The following is a 13,415-nucleotide window of genomic DNA, read 5'->3' on the forward strand; positions in this document are numbered from 1 at the left end:
AACCTGTAAGCTTGCACTTGGATGCTAATTAGTGTCCCCCCAACTCCAGAAAGCTAACTGAGGTTATTAGATAATCAGGCTGGTGAGTTGGGTAAGATAAAGAGCCAATTAACTTAGCAAGATAAAGAGGCACAGGAACAGGGGCACAGGGTTAGCTAAGTGCATCTTCACAGCAGCTTCAGGGAAAGGGAACTTCTGCTCTTCTCGGCTCCTGAGATGACAGCCTAAAGCATAGGGGATATTGTAAATAGATGTTGCACAGGCCTGTGAGGGTGTTGGTGGAGGGAACTCAAATAAACCACATGGTGCACACACTGCCAGTAGAATCTGAGCCAGTTTCTGTGGTGCAAAGAGGCAGGAGAGGAGCCTGCTTTGCTGTAGTGCTTTACATAGACGCCCAACCTACCTAAAATGTCAATCTCAGCCTGTAAAGTCCTGATTTTTGGTCATGGAATTTGTTGTAATTGCACCCACAAGACCATAACACCCACCCCCCACATCAGTGTTCTATAAAAGTGCGGGGCACCAAAATCTCTTTGCACAGGGACATTTCACCCCATTTCCTCTCAACCTCATTCAACCCCTCCTTACTTTTGATATCTATGTTTCAGAATGGATGCAGACTGTTTTGTTTTTCATGTGGTTTTTACTGGGGATTTTGTTGCATTTGAGGCCCCTATTCCACACTCCTTACTCAGACAAAATTCCCTTGGGCCACCTCATGCATTTTGCTGGAGTAAGGAGTGCTTGATAGGGCCATGAGAGTCAGATGATCATAAGGTAGCCTTTATCTGGTAGCTGTTAGATTCTATCAGCTGCCCACACTGATGTTAAGGCTTGAAAAATGCCTGTGAAAGATTTCCACAATGTAACAAGGTGGCAGAGCCTGGGGCTAAACCAATCTGATTACAGAATTAGCACCAGGTGAGAGGGATCAGGAAATTCACCCTGAAGAGCCAGGCTTAATTGGTAATAAAGCCCAGCTGGGGAAACAGCTACAGTGAGAACTAGGTAGGAAGCTCAGAGCCAGAAAGAAAGCTTTACAGGTAGGGAGAGACCCTGATTACAGTGGGAAAGTGAGTGGGAGGAGCTTGCTAGGCAGGGAGGCCTGGGAGAGACCCGACTAGCTAGTCACTGGGAGGCCCAGGGGAGAAACTTGAGATGAGGTAGAAAATGGTCAAAGGCAAACCACTGCAAAGGTAAAGAAGCAGATGTAACTGTTCAGCAGAAGATACTGGTTTGGAACCCAGAGTCAAGGGAGGGGTAGGGGTCCTCTATCAGCTCAAAGGAAGAAGGTATTACAAGCCTCTAGGAAGGGTTGCTAAGCCCAGCAAGGGGGCTACAGGCTCAGCTGAAGACAGACTGAGAAAAAGTCCCAGATTGGGTGGAAGGACTTGTTTCTGTTGAAGTTAATTTTGTACTTTTAGTTTGGGACAATGGATTGCAGAAGGGATGGGCTAAAGAGGATGACCCAGCTGAAGGAAGGCTGAGTTACCAGGCAAAGAAACTGCCACTGTGCTGGATCTACCCTCAGCAGGTGGCACTAGCCCAGTGAGAGATCTGCAATGCCAAGCTGGGCCATGAGGGGCACCCCCTGGTGAGTAGACTTGTTTACACAGGAGATTTTGAAATTGAAGAAGAAACCCTCAGAAGTGGAATGCCAAATGAAATTTTTCTAGTGAACTGGGAATTTCAAAAGTTTGTTCAAAAACAACAATTTTTTTCAGACCTTTTGGAAACATTTCTGAGGCTCCCTGAGCTGCCTAGTGCCTTGGTAGCCTGGCTTCTCAGTGCTTCCAGGATGCTGAGGAAATGGGAGTCTGGGAACACTGGCTCTTGTGGACTGCCAGGGAGCCAGAAGCCTCAGTCTGGGCTGTTGGGGGCTTGGGAGTTCAGGCTCCCAAAGTTTTTCAGGCTCCCAGATCCCTGTCAGCTAGCCAGGTGGGCTTCTGAGGAGCTGAGTGGGTGAGCTGGCAGGAAACTAGGCATGTATCTCTTAGGATGTCAGTGAAATCAACATGTTCCCACAGAACTTTTTGCTTTTGTTGAGTCAGCATACTCCAATGCAAAAACACTTTGTTGGAAAATTTCTGGCAAGCCCAAATACTCAATATGTATTGGTTGACCTGCAAGAGTTTTAGGATATGAGTAATTTTTAAGTCACTTGTTCAATAAAGCAGATGTTTTGTCTTTTGTTTAGTTTTGTTACCAGCTACTAGAAAGGAGGAATAATGTGACTCAAAAAAGTCAGGCTTGTTTTACTTTCAGCATTGTAAATGCATAACGAGTGACACATTGTACACAGTCAACATGCATTTGTGAATCGGATCCGAACAAATAATTTTTCAGGCTGAATTTTATGACTCATTAAATGTTATTAGTGTCAAAATAATCTGTGCTGTTTTGCTTCATATTCTTTTAAATCTGTTAGACATGCCTGTCATCTTTACTGAATACCACTCGCTACTCCCTGTGTGTAAGGGTATTTATCAACATCGTTCTCTGTAACGGTTCTATATAACTCATTTTGAAGACTGGTATTGTTCAGTTTAGAATCTGTCTTGGCAGTTCCTCACTCCTGCAGGGAGTGTAACTATTTGGTAAAATGATACCACTTATTTTTCAAGGTACTTGTTAAACCAGGAAAATAATGGTGACTTCAATGAGTTTTGCTTGCTTTCATATGTTCCATATGCCCTCAAAGCAATCTTACTTAATTTGGTTAGAGCCAATAAATTTTTCTCTTATCTGAGGTGAATGCTCTTTAATATTCGGTGTTTTAAACAACATATAGTGCCATAAGATAGAGGGGTCAGGTTGTATATTTTGTACACAACCCACCCTGAGTAGAGGATGGTATGGCACAACAGTACTTTGAGAGAGTCTGAAGGCACAGTCCTTCGTGGAGCCTCTTGGTGAATATGGAACGGGTTGTGCTACTCAATACATATATAATGCATGTGGGAGCATAGTACTGCCTCCTTTGATTCTCTTGTGACCTGAGGGCAGTAGGAGCAAGGAGATCTTGTGTTCCCTAAGCGCAGGAACTTCATCCTCCATTGCACAATCTGCTAAGGCCAGGAACAGGCTCATTAGATATAGCCTCTCCGTAAAGACACATACATATGTCACTGGATAATCAAATTTACCTTTTACCGGGATTCACAAAGAAGCCATGCCTTTTCATTCATCTTTTATGGAATAAACAAAAAGATCATGAGGTACGTTATCTCTGATTAATGCCGATTTTTCTTTTCTCCCAAGAATGACACATCCGTCTATGTATTTGCATTGTAGGCATGCATTAGTAACTTTTTTTTAAATCAAAAGCTTTTTGATGGATGAGTATATTGTTTGTTCAGAAATTGCCCCACAGTCCCTGTGACCTGATGTGCCATAGGGTAGGTCACCTGAAAATGCCAAGGTCAGAGAGGGCTGCAAAAAGGAGAGCAGATTCTCCCAAAACTGGTGGCTAACATTAAAGTTAGATTCACCAACCAGTCACAAACAGTGCTCCTGATTCTCCACATTGGCTATCAAGAAGCCCTCCCTCTCCCAAAGATATACACAGTCCCCTTTATTGCATTTCAGTCTCTGGCTCCCAGTCAGCAACAAGGTCCAGTAAAGAGACACATTATTACAACCCTATGCACTTTACCAAAAAGTTCTCCTGACCCCAAAGGGTTAGCCGCATTACCAGATGAATATTAATTTGGATCTTACCTAAAACATCACGCTGCCAGCCAATCCTTCAGTATCTAAAACTAAGGGTTTACTACAAAAGAAAAGAAACAGATGAGATGGTAAATGATCAAAGCAATCAGATATACACATATGACTTTAAAGTCCATATATGTCAGATTCTCAGCAATATTGGTGAGCTTCTCTGTCTGGGCCATTGAATAACTGATTGTCCTTGATGGGCCATCAAGCAGGCTGGATAGTGCTGATGCTAATCTGCCTGTGGGTGTCACCCAGTAGCACAGCACAAATCGTAGATACAGATATATCATACACATTCATAACTTACAATACAAAGAAGATCTCTCTCTCTCTCGGCTTATCATAGTTAGCAAACCCTAACTTTTCCATTGATGCCTTACATGACCTATCTTATAAGATTCATTGCAATGTTGTCATTGAGGGTATTAATAATATTAAATGGTCACTCATGTTTCATACAGTATCACAGTCCTGTTTAGAGAGATGCCAGTTGTTTCAGGAGTGATTCAGGAGCTGGTCCAGTGCTGTGTGGGCTTAAAAGTTGTATATACTGCATGTGACTATGTAACATTTATAGTATACTGAATGAGACGGATCCTATGGAAAAAATAGGATGTGATCATGCCATTAAATACTGTATCAGGGTGTATACTCACAAGGGCAGCCTTAATTCTGACATTTCCTAACTTTTAAATGCTTGACTTTGCAACCTTAATATCCTAATTTAATTTTTTTTTACGTTGTTTGCTAGGTGGTTTTTTTGTTTGTTTGTTTGTTTGTTTTTTAAGCTAGCGGAAAATAACAGGATGCCCATCATGTGGAACTCTATTGACTGCCACCTATTTCACCATCAGGGTTAGAAGTCTTAGTTCCACCACATATATCTGTCACTTGAGCTGATGATGCAATTGATAGCAATATTAGTTTCTCATCCTCCATAATGCCCAGCCATGGGGCTGAGATGAGGCACATATCTTATTAGTGGGTTTCAAGCTTTTTTGCTGACAGCAGAAGATTACTGAGACTTGGGAAGGCTGGGTTCTGTTCTGGGCTCTGAGCAGTGTGTCCTCGAGTGACAAAAGACCGTTCTACTTCTGTCCCTCGCAAAACCTGATCCTTTCTGCTCCTTCTCTTCCAGCTTTCCTTGTCCCAGACCAGCCATGTTCCTTGGCCTCCGTTGGCTCTATGTAATATTAATTCACAAGGGATGAATTTGTCTGAGTGACCAGTAAAAGATGATGCCAAAGAAAATCTCTATTCTAGTGCTGCAGAACATGGTCTAGATATCTCTTCAATCCCCCTCTCCTACCCCAACCTCATCCATTATGCAGTCTGGATTTTGTGAACCTTCAATTTATTCTGCACATCATCTGTCTTGTAACTTTAGAATTTGTTGTCACCATATTTAGACCTTCTTGCCCTATATGTTTTCTTTATTAAGAGCCCAGGGCAGTTGAAACTATACTTGGTCTTCCAGTCCAGGAAATCTTGTGGATGCTGATTTGGTATTGCAGAAAGCTGAGATTCTTAAAATGGTGAGTAGAATGAAGAAAAATGTAAATGATGATCACATTCAATCCCCCCTTGCCCTTTGAAAACAGGGTCCAGAGATCTTAGAGTTTCTGAATATGATTTGATCGATCTAAACTAAGAGATTCTATTCATATGTATTTAAATCCTGATTTAGGCTGATAGTGTGCAGGAGGACTGCTGAATCTACATGAAACCCCATTGGCTTAAATGCATCTCTGTGGAAGCCCAGCAGCCCATCCATGTACTGTCTTTTCAGTATTGGGTCCTTAAACTCTAATGAAAACATTAAACATGAATTTTACAAATTGACATGAAGAGCTTTCTGTACAGTTTTTGTGAAATAGATTTCAAAGCAAGTAGGTTTTGATTTTTTTTGTTGTTGGATTTATGTGAATTGCTTTATCTTTACACAGGCTTGTTCTATAGGCCTGCAGGTACAATACATACCAAGAAAGCCACCATGGGATCAATTTTATTTTAAAGTTCTTCTAACAAAATATTCCATCCCAAATCATTTTTGTTTCTAATCCATGAACATTGGAGTTAATGTGTAAGTTAAAGATCTAGGATGGAGTCAGTGATTTTTATAATAGACATTAAAAGTATTCTTATACAGCAGACTGATATGACTTTCAAGTATATTTTCAATGTCTCTGTGGTGGATGATCCATCAAAGTAAAATGTTACACAAGTGGGTTGACAGTACGATTTGTTTTTCCTCCTGGAATGACTTCCAGTAAGGCAGAGATGGGCAGGTTTCCAAATACCATAGTTGTGTTTGTGAATGGGTAGGAAGAATCCTAGGTGCATCGGGGATTTTGTTTTCGATGTCTGCTTGCCTGCAGAAAAGACAGACTTTAAATAAATAATCTGATGCATTAGAGGCAGTAGGTGCTCAGTATGTCCTCAACTTCATTTGAGTCCAGTGGGAGTCCAGGGCACTTTGCAGGTTCTGGCACTTTACAAATGTAGGGGGGAAAAAAGACTTTTCTACTTCAGTGGATGCTTCTCAAAAACAGGTTTGTTTGTTTTTTTCATGGATAAGAGTCACTAGCAAACTTAGGCTTTATTTCCACTCTTTTAAAGTATATTTTTGATCAGCACCAGAACTCTGCTAATCAGGAGGTGAGATTTTCTGAAGTGTTCAAACAGCAATGAAAAGGTGTACCTTGAAAGGAACCAGTAATAGTACACTAATCCAAGTAAGAAAGGGGAATGAAACTAAAGATAAGCAAGGGGAGGTGAGGAAAGGAAGGAGAGGGAGGTTGAGAGGTAAGGAAATAGAAGGGAAATGCTGGGAGATGTTAGCATCTACTTTGGATAGATTTTTAGCATCTTTAAAATGTGCCAGCTGGTTGTAATCACCTAGGGACTGCTTCAAAAATACCTCTTTTAGGGTTGACCAGCTAATGTGTTTAAAAATATTAAAATTGTCTGCTCTACATGAGCATACATTTAAATAGCTCTTAATTAAAACACATTGTCTAATGTTTCTGGTTTTGTTTTTAAAAAAACCAAAAACAACCCTGGCAAAGCCATTTTTTGTCTAGTCTAGACAAGGCCCAGTTGATAGCAAACAATGTAATGCAGCTGGTTTCTAATTGCTCACCAGCACAGAGCAGAGTGTACTGGTGTGATGTGCTCATGTCAGTTTGCCCTGTCTAGCAAGCATGCATATTATCTGTTTTGCAGCAGCTATAGCTTCTGGGTGTTCTGCAATAGTCCATACAGTGTTTGATCCATGCTTTCATTGTATACTGCAGCTGGGTCTGTATCCACTACTGTCCACGGAGTATGGGTGCCTTGATTTCACTTACATCTCTTATGATCTTTCCCTTTCTTCCTGTATTTCTTGAATAAGATATCTGATATTGGGAGCTTCCTCACATTTTTCCTTGAGGCAGGATCTCAAGTTCTTTTTTGTTACTTGGAGACCCAAGACAAGGGGGATTTGCCTGAGTGAGGACTGAGCTGCAGAAGTATGTAGGCACCTAACTCTCCTTGAAATCAATGGAAGTTAGGTACTGAAATACCTTATCAGATCTGCGTCTTAGTAAAAACATAGTTAGCGCTTCAGCGTGTGGCCCGCAATACAATCCTTGTACTCTAGCTAGTCACAGGATACCATCCACCATTATCACATGATGTGTGACTTTTTTTGATTTTGAAACCTAAAATCCAAATCAACTAGATGATGTTGTGTGGGGAGGAGAGAAGAAGGGGGAGAGATGCAAGTCCAGCAAAATATCACTGCTGACACATCCCATGACAAACGATTAAAAATTGCTGATGAATTCGTCGGCGTTAATTTTTCTCTGCATGATGAAGTTGTTTGACCCTCCCTTCATTGGATGTGTACTCAGATTATTCATATACTGGGTTTATAACAAAGGTGTAAGAGGAAGACAATAGCTGTTGTTTTTGTTTTAGTGCTATGCCCGACATTACTTTTTGGGCTTTAACCAGCTGGGATGATTCCAAACCAACCTGAGTGTTTTAAGTTGTACTGCATAGCCAAAATTGCTGATGCAAGCTTGTCCAAGCTTTTACATGTAAATGCTCTGATAAGCTTGAATTGTTCAGACTGACAATCATGCCACTACCTACATTTAATTCAGATGGTTCGCTCAGGTTTTGAGCTGCACTGAACCATTCAAATGTAGCATGAATTCTTGGGACATGATGTCATTCTCAGCAACCTGATGAGCTCAGGTCAGTAACTTTCACTCATCTCTGCAATTCTGTATCTCATTAACTCGGCAATGATGCAAACTCAGCAATGGAGAGGAAAGAAGAATTGTTCATTGAACTATACCTTAGGTTACTGCTCTCTCAAAACTATACTGGAAGACAAACTTTTATTCAAATATCACCATATCCACATGGATGCAGTATGGATTATTTCAGGAATCTAATGTTCAAATTCATTAAGCGTTTTCCTGCATTTTTGTGTGTTGCTGTACAGTTATCCAGTATGGGCAGTGAGGAGCCCTGTCTTACGGCATAAGATTGAGATGTCGTTACTATTATACATCTTACTATAATTATTATTATTACTATTATACATCTTACTATTCCTTACTCCTTTGAGCAGAGGTTTACCGTTATATCACCATTTCCCTCTCTGCATCCTTCAACTTCTCATTATTCGAAGGTGGTAGCCCTTTTATAGTTAAGGTTGAGATGCTTTCCATCAGAAAACTGATTTTGCTCTTTCCAGCCTCTCCCAGATTCTTTTAAAAGTCATGTCAAATGTCGTGTGTGTTTGTAGACCCTTTGCTCAACTTTGAGGGATTCAAACAACCCATTTTTGAGATGCTGGAATAAAATCAGTAGGTGTTAATCATGTTGTTAAATTTCATGTAATGCTCTTTTGCCAGTTGTCTGAAAAATAGTCCTAGAAAACAAAGTTTATTAAAAACCTTTGAGATTTAGTGTAAAACCCATTTTTGAGATGTGGTATCGCATATTTGGGAAATTAATCTCTGGCAAGTTAACAATAGCAGAATAGTCTGGCTTCAGCAGATCTTAAGAGGCACCAAATGATTCGGGGAAGGGGGGTGGAACTCCCTCCCGCCCCCCCCCCCCCTTAAAACAACCTCCAATATGTAAACTCAGTAAAAATGCTTCTTACTGTGATTGCCATTTAAAATAAAAAAAATCATAACCTCTTCCACAGGGACCTTTGCAAGGTGGTGGGTTATTTTTGTTTTTTCCCCTCAGCCACCAGCAGCTAGTGCTCCTGGGACTGCCTCCTTCTCTGCCACCCACCAAAGGGGACAGACACCAAGGGAATCTTCATTTGCTGTATAGTTTCTATAGATATCAGCTCTTGGTCTCAATACCTGTGCTAGTACTGCCACCAGGGGAAACCTGTCAAAATCTATACAGCTTCCTTCCACACCTCCCTGAGTCAATAAAGTCCAACTATAAAAGGAATGCTATAGGCGTGGAAAATACTCTGAGGTGAGTCCATTACTGTTTTGGAAAAGGCTCTCCATCATCTCTATGCTCTTGAGTATGAGGTACCAGCACTCGTATCCCCAGGTTTTGTCTCCATTGGGTCTCCTTAGAAGCAGCAGCACTCATAAACTGTTGTAATGAGGTAGAATCTTTGACCCCTCTCATAAACGGGGGGCATGTGTTGGTAAAATTGTCATCCCCTGCAGATTAGAGGCAGAAAGCTACAAAATCTTCCCCAGCATGGGAGAGGCTAGAGGCAACAGAATCTTCATATGCTCCTGTGCAGGGGAGAAAGTAACGGAAATAGACAAACACAAAAAGGAGGCTGTGGCAGCATCTTTCCCCATGGCAATGGCATTTCTTCGATCCCAGCACAATAGGAAAGGAAAACCGACAGGGCTCAACAAAATGATGGAGAATCATGTAATCCATGATTTCTGCCACCAAATTATTTCCTTATTATTATTACCTCCTTACTGCTGATGAAAGTGCTGCATGCCATCTTCTGAGATGGAGAGGCTGATTCCTTCAGCAGAAGGGTTAGTCATGCTTTTTGCCAGTTCCTCCAAGGGTTCCCCTTTCTCTATCAGCATCGTTTTCATTTAACCCAACACTGGGGCAGCTGGATGATGTTACATTTTGTATCTTGCCAACAGTTGAGACTAGAATTTTATAGTGTTGCCTGGTCGTCTGACATATATGTTGAATAGGGGAGGTGAGAAACGAGTCTTGTAAGATTCCCCAAGGTGTAGTCTCAAGAAGGAAGAACAGTTGTTTCTCCCTACCTTCTGGGATCTGTCAGAGAAGAATGGGAGCCAAATTAAGTTAACTTCACTCACCGAATTGGCCAGGTCTTATAAGCAGGCTATTTATCCCTTTATGGTTATTTGTGTAAAAAGCTGCTGATAGATCCATCAGTATTATCGTGGACAATATCTTCAGTCCAAGGCTCTCAGATCTAACAGTGCAACTAGTACTGCCAACTGGGAAATGTTTAGGCTTTCAGCAAAGATTGTGGTTGAAATTGGTTTGCTGCTACCTTTTTGATAAACTTGAAGTAGGGCAAATGTATGTTGTGCCTTGTCACTCTTTGTCTTTAGAGTGTTAGTTCCTCAGGGCAGTGACTTTTTTTTTTTTTTTTTTTTTTTGCTCTCTGCTCTGAAAAGTACCAAGCACACTACTGATATTACTGGAAATAAATAGTTACAATCTCTCTAAAGTTAGTAGTAGTATCCCCATCTTCATGAATAAATTTTAGGCTAACTCACTTGCTGTGTGACTTTCAGCAACTCAATCTATGGACCAGACATGGAATGAGAATCTTGTCCCCCCAGTACCTGGTTCTGAGCATTGGACCATACTCCCTACTCATTTTTCAGGATTATGTTTTTAGTGCACATCTGTACAGGCCTCCTGAAATTTCCAGTTTTCTCTTTTGAAAGACCATTAATATTTTTGTATGACCACAAAAACACCTTTACATAAATTGAAAATGCAATTTTACTGATGTAAGTAGATGGTGTAAAGGTAGAGTTGGTGCAACCAGGCCTCACTAATGAATGTAAGTAGGCTGTGTGCAATTATCCCACTGTTCCAGTGGTATTCACATATTTTATAGCAAACCAACTTGCTCTGCCATTTTCAGAAATGCATTTTTTTTAACACTGGGCCCAGTTCATTGAGTGGTAGCTAATCAAATAAGTAACAGATTTTCACTTTCTTTAGAAGAAAATGCTAGTTTGGCAATCATGCATTTACCTTTTTAAAAAGTTCACACATCACAAACGTGGGTTGAGTTGCAGGAATGCTTTTGAAAGTCGTCTTTGCGGGGCGGGGGGAATTAACAAATCTCATTTCATTCATAAACAGGCCTCCTGGAAAAGGGAAATATTCCTGAGTTTTAATTGCATCATCTGACATTCCAATTCTATGTTACAGTACGACAGACTTTGTTTTAATGAGATTTTTGCTAATGTTTCAGAAAATGGTGATCAACTGTACACTCTGTTCCTGTTATTTAAATTGCAGGATAGGTTCAAACATTTGTCAGGACAATGGGTATTAAATTGGTTGTCTTCAAGTTGCTCCTATTTAACAAAGGAACTCCTTTCAGTGATTTTTCACTATAATTGACAATAGAGCATGTGTGATGGGAGGGAACATCTGTTATGATCAATCCTTTTGCTGCCCTATGTTACAGTTTTTATGACTTTCGGGCAAATCTAGCTCCCATTGTCCAGCCTGAGTGTCCCAGCTGGGCAATGGGAATTTCCATTAGGTGTCACGCTCTCTGGAATAGCTCATGACCGTGAGTGCCTACCCCAGGGCAGACTGTTAAAAACAGGCCAGACATCCTAGACTGGTGGTGTGTTCTATATTCTATTTCACCACGCCGGTAACAAAGGTGAATTCGTGGATCACTGTAACGGTTTCTACCATGGAGTAACAGTCAGTCCCTTAGACTTTCCACTCATCTTGCCACAGACAAACTGGACTTAGTGATAAATGGTCGCTTATACCAAAAATCACACCACATTCAGGCTGCATCTAGTCCCAAGAGACCAGTCACTTACCCCCGATCAATTGCTACCCAAGATCTTGCACCAAAGGCAATGCTTGTAGCTTATTATAGGATTAGCTATCTAAAGGTTTATTAACTAGGAGCAAGAAATGAGTTCACAGGTTAAAGCAAGCAAACATATACATACAAATGAGTCCCCATCAAAATCCTAAGAGTGACAGAGTTGTAGCGACCTGTCAATTTGAAGTGTCTTTCGGGGCAGCCCGTAGGGTCTCTGGTTCCACACCCACCCACGACCAGGAGATGTGCGCGTGAACTCATCCCATCATCTTGAACACTGGGGAAAGGGAATAAAAATTCCTGACAAGAAGCAGCTCCATCTTTTTGGCTGTTCAAACTCCGAAGGGCCAATCAAACAAGTCTTTTGTCCTCTTATGTTCCACAATGGTTTGTCTGGCGTCTATGGACCTCTTTTGTTGAGCAGGAGATAACACCTCCTGTGGCAAATTAATATTTCACATATGGTAATGTTTCTCTCCTGACTGTCAGGGTTTACAAGGCAAACACTTAAATATTACTTTATATCACGGGATATATATATATTATAAGTGACATTAATGCATGCATTAACATGAGCCTTTTATAGAGTTTAAACTCTAAATACATTCTTATAATACTATTTTGAGCAAAACTAACATACAGGTCTCCAGCTACGAGGTTGTTTGTTCTTAACTAATGCCTGCAGCCTGGGCAAGAACTGACATCTGGCCTGCCAGTATCTCAAGAGGAAGGTGGAGGAATGCTCTGTCCAAGGCCATGAACCAGCAGCACCACAATCACTACCATAGAGATAGCATACCACTTCCACTTGAAGGCAGGACCTGAATCTCCATGCAACAGCAAATCTCTTCCTTGGTTTGCTCCTCAAACTGCTATACAGGGAGCCCTTGGGGAGCTGGGCTTCAGGCTGTGCCAAGAACACAGTGTCCCAAGATCTTGCCTCATTCCATTCCCCTACACAGTGGGACTTCATGAGTTTCACATCAGGGCAGGGTTTGTCCATTAATGCTCATGAGAGTGAGGGAATAAGACCACTCATTCCTGAGCATTGCTGTATAATCTATCCTGGACCAGAAACTTCTATCCCAATGTAAGCGCACGATGATCGCGTAAAACTTTAGTATGCTTAATTTGGATTTGCATATAAGCCTGCACGTGTCTAAAGGTAGATCAAGAAATGATTGAGCCACCTATTCTAGTCCCCCTGACAATCATACTCCATTGCTGATCTTCTATATTGCAAACCCTTGTTAGGCAACTCCTTCTTTGTAACAGACTGTTCAGTCTCATGGACAATAACAGGGTCACTCTGCAAGTTTTTTTTTTTTTTTTTTTTTTTTTTTTTAAAATTAAGTGAAGTGAGAACAGACACACATCTCAGCCCAGTTGTTAGGTATCTTGAGCCTTCTGATTCCTTTGTAAGACTTTTGCCTTGACTTGCGATAACTGAGTATGAACAAGATGATTCCTCTTTGGTCACTGTAGCTTTGATTGGCCAATGCCTATCTTGCCAAATTCTCAGTCTATTTTTAACTGAGGAAGAGGTCTTGCTCCTTTATTGTAGTAATTTCTCTGATTGTACTTTCTCAGTCTCTTCCTCATTATTAGTCTCCTT

At 41.1% G+C, this 13,415-nt stretch overlaps 1 long non-coding RNA gene across 1 annotated transcript in view; it reads left to right on the plus strand.

Moving 5' to 3' along the window:
- Window positions 1-1,085: 1,085 nt before the first annotated feature.
- LOC137167035 (uncharacterized) overlaps window positions 1,086-13,415 on the plus strand; it is a 114,870-nt gene continuing 102,540 nt past the window's right edge. Inside the window, exon 1 of the long non-coding RNA XR_010923936.1 lies at window positions 1,086-1,597. This is a non-coding gene — a long non-coding RNA (uncharacterized lncRNA). The remainder of the gene's footprint in view (window positions 1,598-13,415) is intronic.

This window comes from Emydura macquarii, unplaced genomic scaffold (assembly GCF_026122565.2).
Source record: "Emydura macquarii macquarii isolate MOO-44397 ecotype Brisbane River unplaced genomic scaffold, CSIRO-AGI_Emac_v2 contig_2897, whole genome shotgun sequence".
NCBI lineage: Eukaryota > Metazoa > Chordata > Testudines > Chelidae > Emydura > Emydura macquarii.